Source organism: Chlorocebus sabaeus, chromosome 3 (genome assembly GCF_047675955.1).
Source record: "Chlorocebus sabaeus isolate Y175 chromosome 3, mChlSab1.0.hap1, whole genome shotgun sequence".
Lineage (NCBI taxonomy): Eukaryota > Metazoa > Chordata > Mammalia > Primates > Cercopithecidae > Chlorocebus > Chlorocebus sabaeus.
Window position 1 is genome coordinate 25,053,463 of NC_132906.1, and position 7,852 is coordinate 25,061,314.

Sequence of the window (7,852 nt, forward strand, 5' to 3'; positions counted from 1 at the left end):
AACGAGGAGGGCGTTTAAGATTAGTCCCTATCACCTTGTCTGGGACCAGTCTGCTGTGCGTGCTCAGACAACTTCCCAGAGCCAGCAGCAAGAACCCGAGGCATTAATAAACTTGAGGTCTAGCTTCACTTGACTCGTGCAGAGGGTTTCCGTGTCACTTACGTAGAAACTAGGGCCTAATTTCAACTCTCCCAACTCCTCTGTCCCAAGACTACCCAAGTCACCTACTTGGTAGCTGGAGGTAAACAAGAATCCTTTGAAATCTACAGTGGCTGACACGCAGTGGGAGCTCCATCAATTTCCGGTTTACCCCTCACTTCCCTCAATAAAAATTAAGTTGAACTAAGATTTGCTAGTTGATAATTTACAGCAAATCTTTCCTTTTGGTCTCTCTGATTTAAGCAAACTGTTGAGTGTACTTTGCCTCTTGAGAAATTAAATCTGACTACAACAGAGCTAAGTATTTTTCAGCAACGGTTAGACTGACATTGTAAGTACGCAATCTGATAGCTGGGGCTGGCCTCAAGGGCCTGCAACCGGTGCTATTACCCGGGCCCCCAGAACAGAAGGACACTACATTTTCTCTCAGTAAGTGTTGAACCGGGTCCCCACATTTGTGTTTGGAATTGGGCTCTACAAATTGTGTAGCTATGGGAGCTGACTTAAGTGTGGGTGAGCTGCCACACAGGAGATTACCTGCCAGAATCTATTGTGTGGCTCAGGCTCATTTTGCTGTAGTGATCTTTGGACTAAATTAACCTGTGGACTGAACCTGTGGATCAATTGGAACTCAGACTGAAAATAATGTTTCATCAAAATAATGTTTTTATTTGGAGAAAGCATTGAAGTAAATTGTTTTAAACTTTCTTTTTACTATTTTTAAATATAAATAATTGAAAAGGGGATTTTCTTCAGTTTCAAAACTGAAACAGAATAAATGAATACCTAAGTTTACAAGTTCTTTATAACTTGATGTTTGAACAAAGAGAAATAATTAATTAAGTGATAAATTCACCTAATAAGTGGGCTGCTGTGAGGTGCAGACTAGCCAAAGAACTGCAAGTGTGAAGTTCTTTTCTAAAGGGTTTTTGTATTAATACAGTGTGAGAATAATCAGAACTAAAATTTCTTTTACCCAGCATAAATAAAATGTTAATAGATCCACAAAAGTCGGTTTCTTAAAAATATTAAGAATATATGTAATTATTATTATTATTTGGACATGGAAGCAAAGAAGGCTGAAATCAGAAATTAAGGTTGACATTTTAAAAAATGACACTACCAGCAAAAATGGATGAATATTAAGTACACAAAGAAATAGTCCAAAAATTATGTGTAAATGTGTGACTGAGAGGATTTAGGACTCTTGGTTTGAACTAAAATGAGTAGGAATATAATCTTAAGGAGGCAATAAAGGGATGCAATGAAAATGAGAAAAAGTCAAATATACCTGAAGCCTATAAGAAAAGAGATTGTTTTAGTCAGTTCTAGCTTAACAGAAATTTATTCCTCACCATTCTAAAAGTCTGGGACGTCCAAGATCAAGGTACTGATGGATTCTGTTCCTGCTGAGAGCCCTTTTCCCTGTTTGCAGAGGAATACCTTCTTGATGTAGTCTCACTTGGTGGGTGGGGTGATGAGGAGAGCTCTGGTTCCTTCATCTTATTATAAGGCCACCAGTTCCATTCACATGGACTCCACCATCATGGTGTAATTATCTCCCAAAGTCTCCATCTCCAAATACCATCATATTAAGGATTTAGGGTTCAATATTTGAATTCTGGGGGACACAAACATTCAATCCATAGCAGAGATGGTTTTAGAGAGTCTAGAAAAGGTACCATACATACAAAGTAATATAATCTCTTGGGTATCAAATATGCTACTTGAGAAGTGTCCTTGTAGCTTTTCCACAGACTGGAACAGGGTTTCTCAACCTTGGCACTATTGACATTTGGGGCCAGATGATTCTTTGTTGTGGAGGCCTATCCTGTGCATTGTAGGATGTTTAGTAACACCTCTGACCTCCACTAGCTAGATGCCGGTATCACCCCTAACAAGCTTAGGTACCCAAAACGTCTCTAGATATTGCCAAATGTCCATGGAGGGAGGGGTTGGGGGACAGGAGGGTTGCAAAATTGCCCCTAGTTAAGAACCACTGGCCTAAACATTTTTCAAAATTATCTTTATTTTGATTCTATTCTTATCTAGTGACATTTTGGAAAAGAATAGCCTCCATTGTTATTTAATAAATCAGAACTTAGGTTAAAAATGCTTTAGTCTCGGGTGAGTCTTGCTGAGATGATACATTTTCCCGAAGACTTACCACCTCTGAGCATGATATTCACCTTACAAAATTGAGTTTCTGAATGTGTACTCTGAGGACCAGACCTTGGATCACAGGAACTGAACTAAGTACCGAAAACTTGTGGCCCTATGCCACTGTTCCATCTTGTAGTCCTATGCCACGGTTCCATCTGGACTTTGTTATCTCAGTTCTAACTGCAGAGTGCAATACAACAAGTACAAACAAGCCTTTCAGGCTCATGCTCATATTGGCAAATGTCCAAATTTCACATATTTCAATTTTATTTATTCATTTATTTAAGATAGGGTCTTGCGGTGTCACCCAGGCTGGAGTACAATGTTGCATTCATAGCTCACTATAATCTCAAACTCCTGGGCTTAAGTGGTCCTACTGCCTCAGCCTCCTGAGTAGCTGGCACTACAGGCGTGTGCTAGCACGCCCAACTAATTTTTGTATTTTTAGTAGAAATGGGGTCTTGCTATGTTGCCCAAGCTGGTCTTGAACTCTTGAGTTCAAGTGATCCTCCCGCTTCAGCCTCCCAAAGGGCTGGGATTATAGGCATGAGCCACTGCACCCAGCTGCATCTGGCCTCAATTCTGTTAACTTTTTTTTTTTATTCTTAAATCCTAAAAGCTATATTTCTTTTTCACCATACAGTCAAAAAAATCAAGAGTTAGTATGTGATTGCACAGAGCTAGACCTTTGTGTTAGCCATTATTGTTAATTTTGTTAGCATGAGAACTAAAACTATAGATTTTTTCCTATTCAAAGTGACTCCTATTCTTTTATCACCTTTTGCTCAATTACAGTACTCTTACAGTTTCTTAACATCCTACGTATTTGTTGATCCACAGTTTGTCAGTTTATTCATAATTTTCAAAGTTCCATTGGTAGCTTATTAGAACTAAAATGAACTCTGACCATCTGTTAATCATTGGCACATATGAAAACTGACAAAAGGCCAGTTCACTAACTTTTGGTTAATACACATACATCTCCTTTGGTGTAAGGTTAGTATTTTGCTAGTGAGACTACCTATGCTTTCATGATCCTTTTCTCAATAATGCCAACTGTTTCTTTAGGTCGTTTCTAAAATGCCTCCTAGTCACTTACACATTCCCCAGCATACCTTAAACATGCTTCTCTAATTACTTGTAAACATGGAGAGTGAAGTAAAATGAACAATTTCATAGACAATAAGGCAACTAAAAAGCTCTGAGATTACCATTATAACCATGGCTGGGATTTTGCTAAAGGAAACTAAGAATTTAGAAGAAAATTGGGGTTTTATGTATCCTCCAAAAGTCAGTCGCTCTAGATATTATATCATTATCTTTTTAGGCTGAGAACTAGGACAACTTCCTTGGTTATAAAAAATCAGCTGTTAGGTAGAAATCCCCTGCAGATATGCCATCTTGCCCTTACTGCAAGGACTATTATATCCACAAGTCACCCCAAATTTCCCTCTCTCTTTGCCTCCCTACATGAAAACAATTTAGAAATTCCATTTTCTTTGTCCCATATCTTCCCTCCCACTCTCGCTCTCTCAATAGACAGATAGATGGATCTATCTATCTATCTATCTATCTATCTATCTATCTACCTACCTACCTACCTACCTACCTACCTACCTACCTACCTACAGTCATGAGTTGCTTTATGCAGGGATATGTTCTGAGAAATGCATTGATAGGTGGTTCTGTCATTATGGGACTATCACAGGGTATACTTACACAAACCTAGATGGTATAGCCTACTGCCCACCTAGGCTATATGGTATAGTCTGTGCTCCTAGGCTATAAACCTGTACAGCATGTTACTGTACTAAATACTGTTGGCAACTGTTACACAATGGTGTTTGTGTATCTAAACACAGCTAAATACAGAAAAGGTACAGTAAAAATGCAGTATTATAATCTTATGGTACCACTATAGTGTATATAATAAGTTATTGAACAAAACATTATAATGCAGCACATGGCTGCATCTGTACACACACATGCTCAAAATATTACTGTTAAGAAACACTTGCTATATGCTAGGCACTATGAATGAAGATGACATCACTACCAAGTTATCCCTCCAGGTTCATGATCTGTAGCTCCCTCATAATTCCATCCTATGCTGAAGTTGTGTTGAGCTACTTCCCTCCTAATCATAATCTAAACACCCCATGCTCTTATACCATCATAATTTTGCACATGCTGTTCCTTTTGCCTATCCCACAACACATCGCTCACCATGCACAGTTTACCTTACAAACTTACATGCTTTTCATTTCCCAGCTCAAATGCACATTCCCCAGGGAAACTTTTTGAACTGCTCAGATAAAGCTAAGCACTCTTCAGTGCACCTTTAGCCCTTATGCAGCCACACCTCTATTGTGGCACCTGACATTGCATTGCAATCTTGAATATAAGGAAGTTTCTGAAAGGCAGGAGCTGAGTCATATTCTAGCTCTAATACTTGGCAAATCGTAGGCACACAAGTGGCTTTAGAATTTGTGAAAGGTTACTATGGTCTGGGTATTTGTGTCTCTCCAAAATTCCTATGTGGACATTTCATCTCTAATGTGTTGGTGTTAAGAGGTGGGACCTTTTAGAAGTGATAAAGTGATGACAGTGGATCCCTCATGAATGGGATAAACACCCTTATAAAAGAAGGCCTTAACCAACACTGAATCTGCTGATGCCTTGATCTGAGACTTTCTAACATCCAGAACTGGGAGCAGTAAATTTCCGTTGTTTATAAATTATCTAGTCTAAAGTATTTTGGTATAGTAGCCCAATATAACTAAGACAAAGGTTTAATAATTATCATGTTTTCAGGATTGAAATAAATTTATTTATTGTTTATAGAATGCAGAAGTAAATTTTTATTTTCTTTCCATAAAAGAACATAAAGGAAACAAAAGCTTAGCATAAAACAGTGATGCTATCCATTTGTTAAATGGTTAACATTTTGACAGATTATGAAATCAACATTTTAAAATATCCCTTTTGAGTTATTCAACAAAGCTGGATGCAAACATCCTTGTTTAAATTGCTAACATTATTCTCTTGTACTTTTCCCCCAATTGCAAATTTGTTTTTAAATTTCTTAGTTTAATTGATTTTCTCACAGACACATGTACTCAGTCTATTCATAGAAACATTTTCCTTGGGTTTGCATACTAATTTATTTCATAACCTAAAATAAAATTGTTTTACAGTTTTGAAATAAAGCAATTTGCCCTTTTAGTTTAGAGATTAAATACTGCTTTAAATATTAAATCATAAAACAGATATTTTTTAGAGGGAAGTGATGTTCTAGTTACCTACTGCTTTATAACTAGCCACACCAGAGCTTAGTGGCTTAAAGTGGTAATTTATTATTATCTCTCATGGGTCCAGGGGCTGACAGACTTAGCTGGTGCATCTCATTTGGGTTTCTTCATCCAGTTACAGTCAGATGGTTGCAGGCAGGGTTGCTGATAGCTTCTTCAGTTCCCTATCTGGTTCTTGGGCTGGAATGGTGGGAACAACTGGAGGCTGCTGGAGCATCTTCTCTCCACCTAGCTAGCTTGGGTTTCCTCACGGCATGGTAGTTTGACTTCCTACATTAGGTCTGGCTTCCCCCTGTCAAGCATTGTAAGAAGCCCAGGCAGAAGCTGCAACACTTCTTATGACATAGTGGGTAGGGAAAACTCTCTCTGTTTTTCCTCTACTCTCACACCACCGCAATTGTCAACACAGAAGTCTTCCGTGACCAAATGTGTGGGTTCTGTTCCCCACACACCAAGCAGCAGACACCACCAGACACTAACAACATGTCAGCTTCAGGGCAGTCAGATTTTTTACATGGTGACCCAGGACTCTAAAGACAAGTGTCTCAAGAGAGAGGCAGAAACTGTGTGACTTTTTCTGACCTAGTGATGGAAGTCCACACAGTGTGGCCTATTGGTCACAGTAGTCACAAACTACCTAGAATTCAGGAGAGGGGACTGGATGAGAGAAGTGTCAAAGAATCTGTGGACACATTTTCAAAACCACCACACTTCCTTGGACATTTAGACCATTATAGTTTTGTTTATTACAACAGCACAGCAGTGAGTATGAGTGATATGGTTTGGTTCTGTGTCCCCATCCAAATCTCATGTCGAATTGTAATCCTCAGTGTTGGAGGAGGGCCCTGGTGGGAGGTGACTGGATCATGGGGACAGACGTCCCCCTTGCTGTTCTTGTGATAGTGAGTTCTCACTAGTTGTTTAAAAGTATGTAACACTTCCCCCTTCTCTCTCTCTCTCTCTCTCTCTCTCTCTCTCTCTCTCTCTCCTGCTTTGCCATGTGAAGATGTGCCTGCTTCCCCTTCCTTCATGACTATAAGTTTTGTAAGGCCTCCCCAGCCATGCTTCCTGCACAGTCTGCAGAACCGTGAATCAATTAAACCTCTTTTCTTTGTAAATTACCCAGTCTCAGGTAGCTCTTTATAGCAGTATGGGACCAAACTAATTCAATGTGTGTATCTTTGTATATACCTTTGTGCACACAGCAAGTATTCTTGCAAGGTCTATTTCCTAGAAAGAGAATTGCTGCTGCATGGGGATTGGACATAGTCTTAGAAGTGGAATTACTAAGTCAAAATATATTCTCTTTCTTAAGCTTCCCAACACAAATTGCCAAAATATCAGCTAGAACGCTTATGCCACTTAACATCCCTGCCCACATGTCCTGTTCTCTTTTTATGCTCCCTTCATTCGGCAATGTTCTTCAACAGTGGGACACTTCACTTTATTTTTATTTATTTATTTATTTATTTTTGAGATGGAGTCTCACTCCTTCGCCCAGGCTGGAGTTCAGTGGTGTGATCTCGGCTCACTGCAACCTCTGCCTCCTGAGTTCAAGCAATTCTCCTGCCTCAGCCACCCAAGTAGGTGAGACTACAGGTGTGTGCCACCATGCCCAGCTAATTTTTGTGTTTTTAGTAGAGACAGGGTTTCACCATATTGTCCAGGCTGGTCTCGAACTCCTGACCTCGTAATCCACCTGCCTCAGCCTTCCCAAGTGCTGGGATTACAGGCATGAGCCACCGTGCCTGGCTCCATATATATATATATTTTTGTTTGTTTGTTTGTTTGTTTGTTTTGAGACAGTTTCACTCTTGTCACCCAGGGTGGAGTGCAATGGCGTGATCTTGGCTCACTGCAGCCTCTGCCTCCTGGGTTCAAGTGACTCTCCTGCCTCAGTCTCCCAAGTAGCTGGGATTAAAGGCACCGACTACCATACCCAACTAATTTTTGTATTTTTAGTAGAGATGGGGTTTCACCATGTTATCTGGTCTTGAACTCCTGACCTCAGGTGATCCACCCACCTCAGCCTCCCAAAGTGTTGGTATTACAGGCGTGAGCCACTGCGCCTGGCTCGCTTCACATTTTGTGGTGGGAAACCTGAAGCACATTTTGCTACAAAGTCCCAATAGGAACTCAGAAATCACAAAGAAGTCTTTAACGCTAGTTATAATTCTCTAATGGGATATTTTGATGAATGCATTATCTTTGATGTGCAC